Below are 12368 nucleotides of genomic sequence, written 5' to 3' on the forward strand. Positions count from 1 at the left end.
CTCTGTCCCAGCCTCCACTAAATTCACCCAATGTGCCGTCAGGGAGATATAGTGGCCCTGCCCGCCTGTGCTTGTCCATGTGTCTGTTGTTAAGTGGACCTTGGCATTAACCGCGTTGCTGAGGGCGCGTACAATGTTGCGGGAGACGTGGTCGTGCAGGCCTGGGACGGCACATCGGGAAAAGTAGTGGCGACTGGGAACCGAGTAGCGCGGGGCCGCCGCCGCCATCATGCTTTTGAAAGCCTCCGTTTCCACAAGCCTATACGGCAGCATCTCTAGGCTGATCAATTTTGCAATGTGCACGTTTAACGCTTGAGCGTGCGGGTGCGTGGCGTCGTACTTGCACTTGCGCTCAAACTGTGGTGCTAGCGACGTCTGGACGCTACGCTGAGAGACATTGCTGGATGGGGCCGAGGACAGCGGAGGTGAGGGTGTGGGTGCAGGCCAGGAGACGGTAGTGCCTGTGTCCTTAGAGGGGGGTTGGATCTCAGTGGCAGGTTGGGGCACAGGGGGAGAGGCAGTGGTGCAAACCGGAGGCGGTGAACGGGCATCGTCCCACCTTGTGGGGTGCTTGGCCATCATATGCCTGTGCATGCTGTTGGTGGTGCCTCCCCAGCTGATCTTGGCGCAACAAAGGTTGCACACCACTGTTCGTCGGTCGTCAGGCGTCTCTGTGAAAAACTGCCACACCGTAGAGCACCTTGACCTGTGCAAGGTGGCATGGCGCGAGGGGGCGCTTTGGGAAACAGTTGGTGGATTATTCGGTCTGGCCCTGCCTCTACCCCTGGCCACCACACTGGCTCGGCCTGTGCCCACACCCTTACTTGGGCCTCCGCGTCCTCGCCCGCGTCCACGTCCTATAGGCCTACCCCTACCCCTCAGCATGGTCTATTACCAGTGATTTGATTTCCCAGGCAGGAAAGAAAGTGGCGCAAGCCTGCAGCCAAAATACAATTTTTTCCCTTGTTTTTCAAAGGACAAGCCACACTGCGTGTATTCAATGAATACTACTAAGTTTAATAACTGTGTTGCGGCCCTGCAAAACTGTCACAGAACTTTACTGTTGCAGAGTTACTAACTGTGGCAGAGCAGGTATTTCCCAGGCAGGAAAGAAATTGGCACAAGGCTGCACTCAACCGTAGCTGGTTGCGTCTGATTTTTTTACGTTCTCCACGCAGCACACACGTACCCAGAGCCCTGACGGCTGTCAGAGGCTGGGCAAATATACTTTTTTCCCTTTTGTTTAAAAGGATAGGCCCTCTGCGTCTATTCACTGAATAATAATTTTAATAACTGTGTTGCGGCCCTGCAAAACTGTCACAGAACTTTACTGTTGCAGAGTTACTAACTGTGGCAGAGCAGGTATTTCCCAGGCAGGAAAGAAATTGGCGCAAGGCTGCACTCAACCGTAGCTGGTTGCGTCTGATTTTTTCTGAACATTCAGCGCACAGCACACACGTACACAGAGCCCTGAGTACTGTAAGAGGCAGGCCAAATAGAATTTTTTCCCTGCTTTTTACAAGGAACACCCACACTGCGTGTATTCAATGAATACTAAGTTTAATAACTGTGTTGTGGCCCTGCCAATTTGTCCCAGAACTGCAGTGATGCAAAGTAATTCGCTACCTACAGCAGATCAGGGATTTCCCATGCAGGAAAAAAATTGCCGCACGCCTGCGGTAAAACGTAGCTGACTGCGTCTGATTTTTTCTGAACGTTCAGCGCACAGCACACACGTACACAGAGCCCTGAGTACTGTAAGAGGCAGGCCAAATAGAATTTTTTCCCTGCTTTTTACAAGGAACACCCACACTGCGTGTATTCAATGAATACTAAGTTTAATAACTGTGTTGTGGCCCTGCCAATTTGTCCCAGAACTGCAGTGATGCAAAGTAATTCGCTACCTACAGCAGATCAGGGATTTCCCATGCAGGAAAAAAATTGCCGCACGCCTGCGGTAAAACGTAGCTGACTGCGTCTGATTTTTTCTGAACGTTCAGCGCACAGCACACACGTACACAGAGCCCTGAGTACTGTCAGAGGCAGGCCAAATAGAATTTTTTCCCTGCTTTTTACAAGGAACACCCACACTGCGTGTATTCAATGAATAATGTATGTCTTCTGGCCCTGCCTACACAATTCTATCCCTGTAGTATTAATGCCGGGTGCAATGCTCTGCACAGCCGGTTTTGAGGGAAAAAAAAAAATATGCAACACTGCTAACAGCAGCCTGGACAGTACTGCACACGGATAGATGTGGCCCTAGAAAGGACCGTTGGGGTTCTTAAAGCCTACACTAACTCCTAACACTCTGCCTGCCTAACCCCCACTTCTGTCCCTATTGCAGGGCGCAATGCTCTGCAGATCCAATTTTGGAAAGAAAAAAAAAAAAATACTGTGCTAACACAGTACTGCACACAGGTAGATGTGGCCCTAAGAAGGGCCATTGGGGTTCTTGAAGCCTACACTAACTCCTAACGCTCTCCCTACAGCAGCTCCAGCACGATAGTACTTTCCCTCAGCTAAGTCACAAGGCATGTGTGGCGAGCCGCGGGAGGGGCCGATTTTTATACTCGGGTGACATCAGATCTCCCCAGCCACTCACAGCAGGGGGGTGGTATAGGGCTTGAACGTCACAGGGGGAAGTTGTAATGCCTTCCCTGTCTTTCAATTGGCCAGAAAAGCGCGCTAACGTCTCAGAGAGGAAACTGAAAGTAACCGGAACACCGCGTGGTACTCGTTACGAGTAACGAGCATCCCGAACACCCTAATATTCGCACGAATATCAACCTCGGACGAGTACGTTCGCTCATCTCTAGTCTCAACTCGATTATTCAATTCTAAGCGCAAAAGAATTAGTGTCCAAATTTTATGTACGGAATCTAAATCTCTCACTTCCCAATGTCATAGAAATTTGGCTCGGGCATTGATTATGTCATAAATAGGAAAAGTTAATAGGTCCCAACTCGATTATTGAATTCTAAGCGCAAAGGAATTAGCGTCCAAATTTTACGTACGGAATCTAATTCTCTCACTTCCCGATGTGATAGAAACTTGAAATTTGGCACGGGCATTGATTATGTCATAAATAGGAAAAGTTAATTAATCCCAACTCGATTATTCAATTTTAAGCGCGAAAGAATTAGCGTCCAAATTTTACGTACGTAATCTAATTCTCTTACTTACCAATGTCATAGAAACTTGAAATTTGGCACAGGCATTGATTATGTCATAAATAGGAAAAGCTAATGAGGCCTAACTCAATTATTCAATTCTAGCGCAAAAGAATTAGCATCCCAATTTTACGTACGTAATCTAATTCTCTCACTTCCTGATGTAATTTTATATAAAGGAAACGTCGCATGGTTACCTCTATGTGGTGTTTCCTGGGTAACGCAAAGAACCATGCAAAATTGTGAACATATTTTTTTCCTCAGTGTCTCTAAAGTAACCACGACCTCATAAGATTTTCCGTGTGAACACCAGATAAACACCAGTACCAAATTAACTCAGGCGAAGCCAGGTATATCAGCTAGTCTATATATATAAAGACGAAAGCCCTCACTGACTCGCCACTAATTCTCCAACTTCCCGAAGTCATAGAAACATGAAATTTGGCACAAGCATAGATTATGTCCAAAATAGGAAAAGTTAATGGGTCCCAACTCAATTATTCAATTCTAGCGCAAAAGAATTGTTGTCCTCCTCTTTGGATTAAATCCCTGTTGGCTTAGGACCTGACAGCTCCAGGCTGTCGGTGCCCAGAGGTAGCCGACAGCCTGGAGCTGTTATTCCGGGCTGTGGGGAGCCCCCCTCAGAAATGCGATTGGCACTATCCAATGGATAGCGCCGATCGCAATAAAGTGAATACAAAGGTTAAGATTCAACTGCCCTGATGGATCAGATCCATTAGGTCAGCTGAGATTACTCACCCACCTTGTCTGTGATGTCCCACGGTGAACTGGTCCTCCGGGACTTGTCGCCATCGCGCGCATGCACAGAAGGCTGGGAGCCATGGTAAATTTAAAATCTCCTGGCTCCCGGCTCCTGAAGGTAGCCAGGAGGCAGGAGATGTCACCAGGGATTGTGGTGACCGGTCCCCGGGCCTCCAAAGGATAGCGGTGATCACGAAAAAGTTTTAAAAACTAAAAAAAAAGTTTAAAGAATCGGATCCATGGGAGAGGTGAAAATACTTACCCTGGGTCCTCTGCAATTTGCCAGTCTTCCGGGACCTGAAGTCCTGTTCTGCGCATGCACGCCCGATGTCATTCATCAGGCGAGTTCACAGAGGGGAAATTCAAAATCCCTCTGTTTCTGGCTGTTTATCACGTGTAACCAGGAGCAGACAGATGTCACCGGGGATGTGATCACTGTTATCCTATAGATAACAGTGATCATTTAAAGTAAAAAAAAGTGTAAAAAAGTTTTTAAAAAGTTTAAAAAGCTTATGTTTCATCTCCTCTCACGGAATATATTCGTGAGGGAGGATGAAATTACGTACCCAAGGCCCCCGGATTTATCCGTGGACCTTACCCCAGCTTCTGCGCGCGCCCGTCGCCAAAATGGCAGATGCATGCGGAAAAGCCACGGATTGCCAGGGTAATTTAAATTCTCCCTGCTCCTGGCTACAAAACTGAGCCAGGAGCCTGGAAATTTCATGAAGGGCCGTGGTGAGCGGTTCCTGATTGCGTGTTTGCCGTTGTCCAATGGATAATGGGGATCACATAAAAGTTTTTTAAAAAGTTGAAGTTTCATCTCCCCTCACAGATGCGATTGGTAAGAGGAGATGAAACTTTTTACCGCAGGCCTCCATATTTTAACCCTGACATGATCCTCCACCGTAAGCCTTCCTGCATTCTGCACATGCGATCACCTGCAAAATACTGGACACATGCTCAGGAGCGATCAAAAGGTAGCGATCTACCTTAGGCCGGTCTCACATGACTGGATAGGAATTACAGATTCCGCATGCGTCTGATCCGCAGTAATAAGCAGATCAATCGCATTGGATTACACAATTCCGCTCATGTTAGCAGGTTGGAATTGCATAATCTACTCGCAGAAAACAGAACACAGCAGGTTGTATTTTACCGCAGATATACACAACATAGAGCCCATTGTGCTGCATGGTCATGAATATACCCACAGCTCATACGTAACTACACTGTGTACAGGCTGCGGGTACCCGCATCATCGCTAAACGACGGTAAGGGAAATACAAACAAACAAAGGTATACTGCACATGATCGCCTGTGTGAATTGTGCGCAGCACATTACACGGCCGTACACAGGGTCATGGCCGGGCTCACAGCTGGGATCTGCTGCAGAGCTCCACAAGCAAATTTCACATATGGCTGTGTGAGCCTGGCGTTATTCAGATCGCTACCTGTAATACCTAATTTACAAGAAGCCCCGGAAATGTTCACCTTCCTGCAGTTCCCGGGGAGATGCTTGTTGAGCGCCTTCTGTGTGAGAACGCCGCACCTTAGCAAGCTTACAAAGCCTCATAGAGCGCCACTTTTTACACCCCATCCCCATCAAAAGCATGAGAGGAGGGGGGATACCCGGTTTTATTGCCCCATGAACCCATCCCAAGCAGGTCCCGTAATTACCCCTGTCTTAGGAAATACCACACATTTAATATTATTACTTTTCTCTAAGATTTGGGGAACGCCAAAAAGGACATAGAGGGGAGGATTATTTTTAGGGAGTCAATTTTTTATCCGTACAAGTAAGCAATGGGGCTACAATGGGTATGTGTCTGAACACGGGACAAACTGGGGTATCCATTTTAGGGTGACCGTCTTTATTCCTATGTACACTGTACAAAAAAACTGTTTTTAAGTTGACACAATTGCCAAAAAATGAAAATCGTAATTTTTCCCTTCTGCTTTGCTTAGGTTAATTTAAATACTGTGACGTCAAAATATACAGTACACCCCTAGATAAATTCGTTAAGGGGTCTAGTTTTTAAAATTGGATCATTTGTCGGGATTCTTTATCATTTTGGCCACTTAATGGCTCTACAAGTGGGCAATGGGGCCTATAATTTATTCAGCTGTACCCTGAAATCCAACGGGTGCTCCTTCCATTACAGGCCTAACCATGTGTCCTGTAAGTAGATTAGGGCCACAATGGATATGTTTATGAACAGGGCACAAACAAGAGTATCCATTTTGGGGTGAAAGTCTTCATTCATATGTGTACTGTACAAAAAAACCTTCTTTTAAATTGACACAATTGCCCAAAAAATGAAAATCGTAATTTTTTCCTACTACTTTGCTTTTTTTCAAAATTGTAGGGTAAAAATACACAGTACACCCTCTGATAAATTCGTTAAGGGGGTCTAGTTTTTAAAATGGGATCATTTGTTGGGGTTCTCTGTTGTTTTGGCTGCTCAAGGGCTCTACAAGTGGGCAATGGGGCCTAAATCACCTTCATGCAAAATTTCTCTTCTGAAAGCCACCAACTACTCGTTTCATTTTGGGCTCTTACTTTCATTTTGGGCTTTTACTTCTGAAAAGCCCTCATTAGCAATGCATACCTTAGCTAAGCACCACACTACCTCCAACAAAGCACAATCACTGCCTGCATGACATCCGCTGCCACTTCTCCTGGGTTACATGCTGCCCAACCCCCCCCCCCCCCCCCCGCACAACCCAGTGTCCACAGCGCACACCAAAGTGTCCCTGCGCAGCCTTCAGCTGCCCTCATGCCACACCACCCTCATGTCTATTTATAAGTGTGTCTGCCATGAGGAGGAACGGCAGGCACACACTGCAGAGGGTTGGCACGGCTAGGCAGCGACCCTCTTTAAAAGGGGCGGGGCGATAGCCCACAATTCTGTACAGAAGCAATGAGAAATATAATCCTGTGCCACCGCCATCAGGAGCTGCACACGTGGGCATAGCAATGGGGAACCTATGTGCCACACACTATTCATTCTGTCAAGGTGTCTGCATGCCCCAGTCAGACCGCGTTTTTTTATAAAGAGTCACAGGCAGGTACAACTCCGCTATGAGAATTCCATGTGGACCCACAGCATGGGTGGCTCCCTGGAACCCACCGGCTGTACATAAATGTATCCCATTGCAGTGCCCTGGACAGCAGAGCTAACGTCAGATTAAATGCAGGTGGGCTTCGGCCCACACTGCATGCCCCAACCTGACCGGGGTTTTTAACCCCTTCCCGCTGCAGGGCGTAAGTTTACGTCCTGGCAGCCTGGTACTTCCCGCAACAGGGCGTAAACTTACGTCCTGGAGATAGCGCGGGATCACATATGATCCAGCGCTATCCCGCAGCAGGAGCCGGCTGTCAGTCACAGCCGGCGTCCCGCTGCAACAGCGGGGGGGGGGGCATCGGAGTTGCGCCCCCGCTGTTAACCCCTTCCCTGCCGCGATCTAAGTAGATCGCGGCAGAGAAAGAGTTCACAGAGGGAGCGCGGCTCCCTCTGTGTCTCCGGCCGGTACTCGCGATGTCATCGCGAGAGCCCGGCCTGTCACCATGGCAACAGGATGCCAGACACTGGCATCCTGTATTGCCTATGCCTAGGATTGCTGTATAAGCGATAAGGCATGGGAGAGCAGTAGCTCTGCCATGCCTTATAACAGCGATCATCAGGGCAGTGGTTAAAGTCCCTCAGAGGGACACAAACAGTGTAAAAAAAACAAAGATTAAAAAAATGAATTAAAAAAATGTAAAAAAAGAGTAAAAAAACCTTTTTTTATGCTTTTTCTCAGATTAGCATAAAAAAAGGTAAAAAAATAAAATAAAATCCTACATATTTGGTATTGTCGCATCCGTAACAACACGTATAATAAGTTGCACATGCTTTTGACTGTGCACGGAAAAAAACGCTAAAAAAAAACGCTAAATTCTTAGCATTTTGCCTCACTAAAAACGCAATAAAAGTGATCAAAAAAGCCATATGTACCCCAAAATGGTACCAATAAAATCTACAGCTTGTCTCTCAAAAAATAAGCCCTCATAGAGTGCCGTACATCAAAAAATAAAAAAAAGTTACAGGACTTTGAATGCAGCGATTTCGAAAAAAAAAGAATTCCAAGAAAAAGGGTTTTTATTGCAGAAAAGTGGGAAAACCTAAAAAAAATGTAAGAATTTTGGTATCATTGTAACCGTACCGACCCGCAGAAAAAATGGAATGTCTCATTTATGCTGCATGATTAACTCTGTAAAAAAAAATTAAAAAAATCTATGGCAGAATTGATGCGTTTTCTCTCCCTGCTATCATTAAAAAAAAAAGTTTTACAATATAGTCTATGTACCGAAAAGTGGCACCGATAAAAACTATAGTTCGACACGCAAAAAACAAGCCCTCATACGGCCGCGTCAACGGAAAAATAAAAAAGTTATGACTTTTGGTAAACGGAGAAGAAAATCCGCCAAAAATTGTTGCGTCCTTGAGCTCAAAATAGGCCATGTCATGAAGGGGTTAATTCATAGACACAGGCAGGTACAACTCCCTATTGTGAAGTCCCTGTGGACCCACAGCATGGGTGGCTCCCTGGAACCCACCGGCGGTACATAAATATACATAAATATGGTTACTGTGGCTTAATTTGTAACTAGGCCTGGAGGCAGCCCAGTTAAAATAAAAATTGGTTCAGGTGCAAGTTTCAACGCTTTAATGAGCATTGAAACGCATAAAAATAGTTTACAAAAATTATATGACTGAGCCTTGTGGGCCTAAGAAAAATTGCCCGTTTGGCGTGATTACGTCAGGTTTCAGGAGGAGGAGCAGGAGGAGGAGGAGGAATATTATACACATATTGATATGCTAAAAGGTCCACGTTTTTGATGGTGATAGAGAACAATGCTTCCATCCGCGGGTGCAGCCTACGTATTGTTTAGGTATCGCTGCTGTCCGCTGGTGGAGAAGAGAAGTCTGGGGAAATCCAGACTTTGTTCATCTTGATTGAGTGTAAGCCTGTCGGCACTGTCGGTTGACAGGCGGGTACGCTTATCTGTGATGATTCCCCCAGTCGCACTAAACACCCTCTCTGACAAGACGCTAGCCGCAGGACAAGCAAGCACCTCCAGGGCATACAGCGCGAGTTCAGGCCACGTGTCCAGCTTCGACACCCAGTAGTTGTAGGGGGCAGAGGCGTCACGGACGACGGTCGTGCGATCGGCTACGTACTCCCTCACCATCCTTTTACAGTGCTCCCGCCGACTCAGCCTTGACTGGGGAGCGGTGACACAGTCTTGCTGGGAAGCCAGAAAGCTGTCAAAGGCCTTAGAGAGTGTTCCCCTGCCTGTGCTGTACATGCTGCCTGATTTCCGCGCCTCCCCTGCTACCTGGTCCTCGGAACTGCGCCTTCGGCCACTAGCGCTGTCGGATGGGAATTTTACCATCAGTTTGTCCGCCAGGGTCCTGTGGTATAGCATCACTCTCGAATCCCTTTCCTCTTCGGGTATGAGAGTGGAAAGGTTCTCCTTATACCGTGGGTTGAGCAGTGTGTACACCCAGTAATCCGTAGTGGCCAGAATGCGTGTAACGCGAGGGTCACGAGAAAGGCATTCTAACATGAAGTCAGCCATGTGTGCCAGGGTACCTGTACGCAACACATGGCTGTCCTCACTAGGAAGATCACTTTCAGGATCCTCCTCCTCCTCAGGCCATACACGCTGAAAGGATGACAGGCAAGCAGCAAGGGTACCCTCAGCAGTGGGCCAAGCTGTCTCTTCCCCCTCCTCCTCATCCTCCTCCCCCTCTTCCTCCTCCTCCTCAACGCCCTGAGATATAGACATGAGGGTGCTCTGACTATCCAGCGACATACTGTCTTCCCCCGCCTCTGTTTCCGAGCGCAAAGCGTCTGCCTTTATGCTTTGCAGGGAGCTTCTCAAGAGGCATAGCAGAGGAATGGTGATGCTAATGATTGCAGCATCGCCGCTCACCATCTGGGTAGACTCCTCAAAGTTTCAAAGGACGGGGCAGATGTCTGCCAACCAAGCCCACTCTTCTGTAAAGAATTGAGGAGGCTGACTCCCACTGCGCCGCCCATGTTGGAGTTGGTATTCCACTATAGCTCTACGCTGCTCATAGAGTCTGGCCAACATGTGGAGCGTAGAGTTCCACCGTGTGGGCACGTCGCACAGCAGTCGGTGCACTGGCAGATGAAACCGATGTTGCAGGGTGCGCAGGGTGGCAGCGTCCGTGTGGGACTTGCGGAAATGCGCGCAGAGTCGGCGCACTTTTCCGAGCAGGTCTGACAAGCGTGAGTAGCTATTCAGAAAGCGCTGAACCACCAAATTAAAGACATGGGCCAGGCATGGCACGTGCGTGAGGCTGCCGAGCTGCAGAGCCACCACCAGGTTACGGCCGTTGTCACACACGACCATGCCCGGTTGGAGGCTCAGTGGCGCAAGCCAGCGGTCGGTCTGCTCTGTCAGACCCTGCAGCAGTTCGTGGGCCGTGTGCCTCTTCTCTCCTAAGCTGAGTAGTTTCAGCACGGCCTACTGACGCTTGCCCACCGCTGTGCTGCCGTGCCGCGCGACACCGACTGCTGGCGACGTGCTGCTGCTGACACATCTTGATTGCAAGACAGAGGTTGCGTAGGAGGAGGAGGAGGAGGGTGGTTTAGTGGAGGAAGCATACACCGCCGCACATACAACCACCGAGCTGTGGCCCGCAATTCTGGGGGGGGTAAGACGTGAGCGGTCCCAGGCTCTGACTCTGTCCTAGCCTCCACTAAATTCACCCAATGTGCCGTCAGGGAGATATAGTGGCCCTGCCCGCCTGTGCTTGTCCATGTGTCCGTTAAGTGGGCCTTGGCAGTAACCGCGTTGGTGAGGGCGCGTACAATGTTGCGGGAGACATGGTCGTGCAGGGCTGGGACGGCACATCGGGAAAAGTAGTGGCGACTGGGAACTGAGTAGCGCTGGGCCGCCGCCGCCATCATACCTTTGAAAGCCTCCGTTTCCACAACCCTATACGGCAGCATCTCCAGGCTGATAAATTTGGCTATGTGCACGTTTAACGCTTGAGCGTGCGGGTGCGTGGCTGCGTACTTGCGCTTGCACTCCAACACTTGCGCTAGCGACGGCTGGACGGTGCGCTGAGAGACATTGGTGGATGGGTCCGAGCACAGCGGAGGTGAGGGTGTGGGAGCAGGCCAGGAGACGGTAGTGCCTGTGTCCTGAGAGTGGGGTTGGATCTCAGTGGCAGGTTGGGGCACAGGGGGAGAGGCAGAGTGCAAACCGGAGGCGGTGAACGGCCTTCGTCCCACCTTGTGGGGTGCTTGGCCATCATATGTCTGCGCATGCTGGTGGTGGTGAGGCTGGTGGGGGTGGCTGCCTGGCTGATCTTGGCGCGACACAGGTTGCACACCACTGTTCGTCGGTCGTCTGCACTCTCAGTGAAAAACTGCCAGACCTTTGAGCACCTCGGCCTCTGCAGGGTGGCATGGCGCGAGGGGGCGCTTTGGGAAACAGTTGGTGGATTATTCGGTCTGGCCCTGCCTCTACCCCTGGCCACCACACTGCCTCTTCCAACCTGCCCTGCTGCTGCACTTGCCTCCCCCTCTGAAGACCTGTCCTCAGTAGGCGTAGCAAACCAGGTGGGGTCAGTCACCTCATCGTCCAGCTGCTCTTCCTCCGAATCCTCTGTGCGCTCCTCCCTCGGACTTACTCCAATTACTACTACCTGAGTGATAGACAACTGTGTCTCATCGTCATCGTCCTCCTCACCCACTGAAAGCTCTTGAGACAGTTGCCGGAAGTCCCCAGCCTCATCCCCCGGACCCCGGGAACTTTCCAAAGGTTGGGCATCGGTCACGACAACCTCCTCCGGTGGGAGAGGAACCATTGCTGGCCATTCTGGGCAGGGGCCCGGGAACAGTTCCTGGGAGTCTGCCTGCTCCTCAGAATGTGTCATTGTAATGGAGTGAGGAGGCTGGGAGGAAGGAGGAGCAGCAGCCAGAGGATTCAGAGTTGCAGCAGTGGACGGCGCAGAATTCTGGGTGGTCGATAGATTGCTGGATGCACTTTCTGCCATGCACTTTCTGCCATCCACGACAGGACCTGCTCACACTGCTCATTTTCTAATAAAGTTCTACCGCGTGGACCCATTAATTGTGAGATGAATGTGGGAACGCCAGAAACGTGCCTCTCTCCTAATCCCGCAGCAGTCGGCTGCGATACACCTGGATCAGGAGCTCGGCCTGTGCCCACACCCTGACTTGGGCCTCCGCGTCCTCGCCTGCGTCCACGTCCTCTAGGCCTACCCCTACCCCTCAGCATGGTGTATTACCAGTAGTGCAGAAACAGAACGCTGTAATTAAATGTGCTGCTTATTGGCCTGTGGTTGGAGGCTGACTTCGCTTACGGAACGCACAGCAGAGGCAGGA

The sequence above is a fragment of the Eleutherodactylus coqui genome, chromosome 11 (assembly GCF_035609145.1).
Source record: "Eleutherodactylus coqui strain aEleCoq1 chromosome 11, aEleCoq1.hap1, whole genome shotgun sequence".
NCBI lineage: Eukaryota > Metazoa > Chordata > Amphibia > Anura > Eleutherodactylidae > Eleutherodactylus > Eleutherodactylus coqui.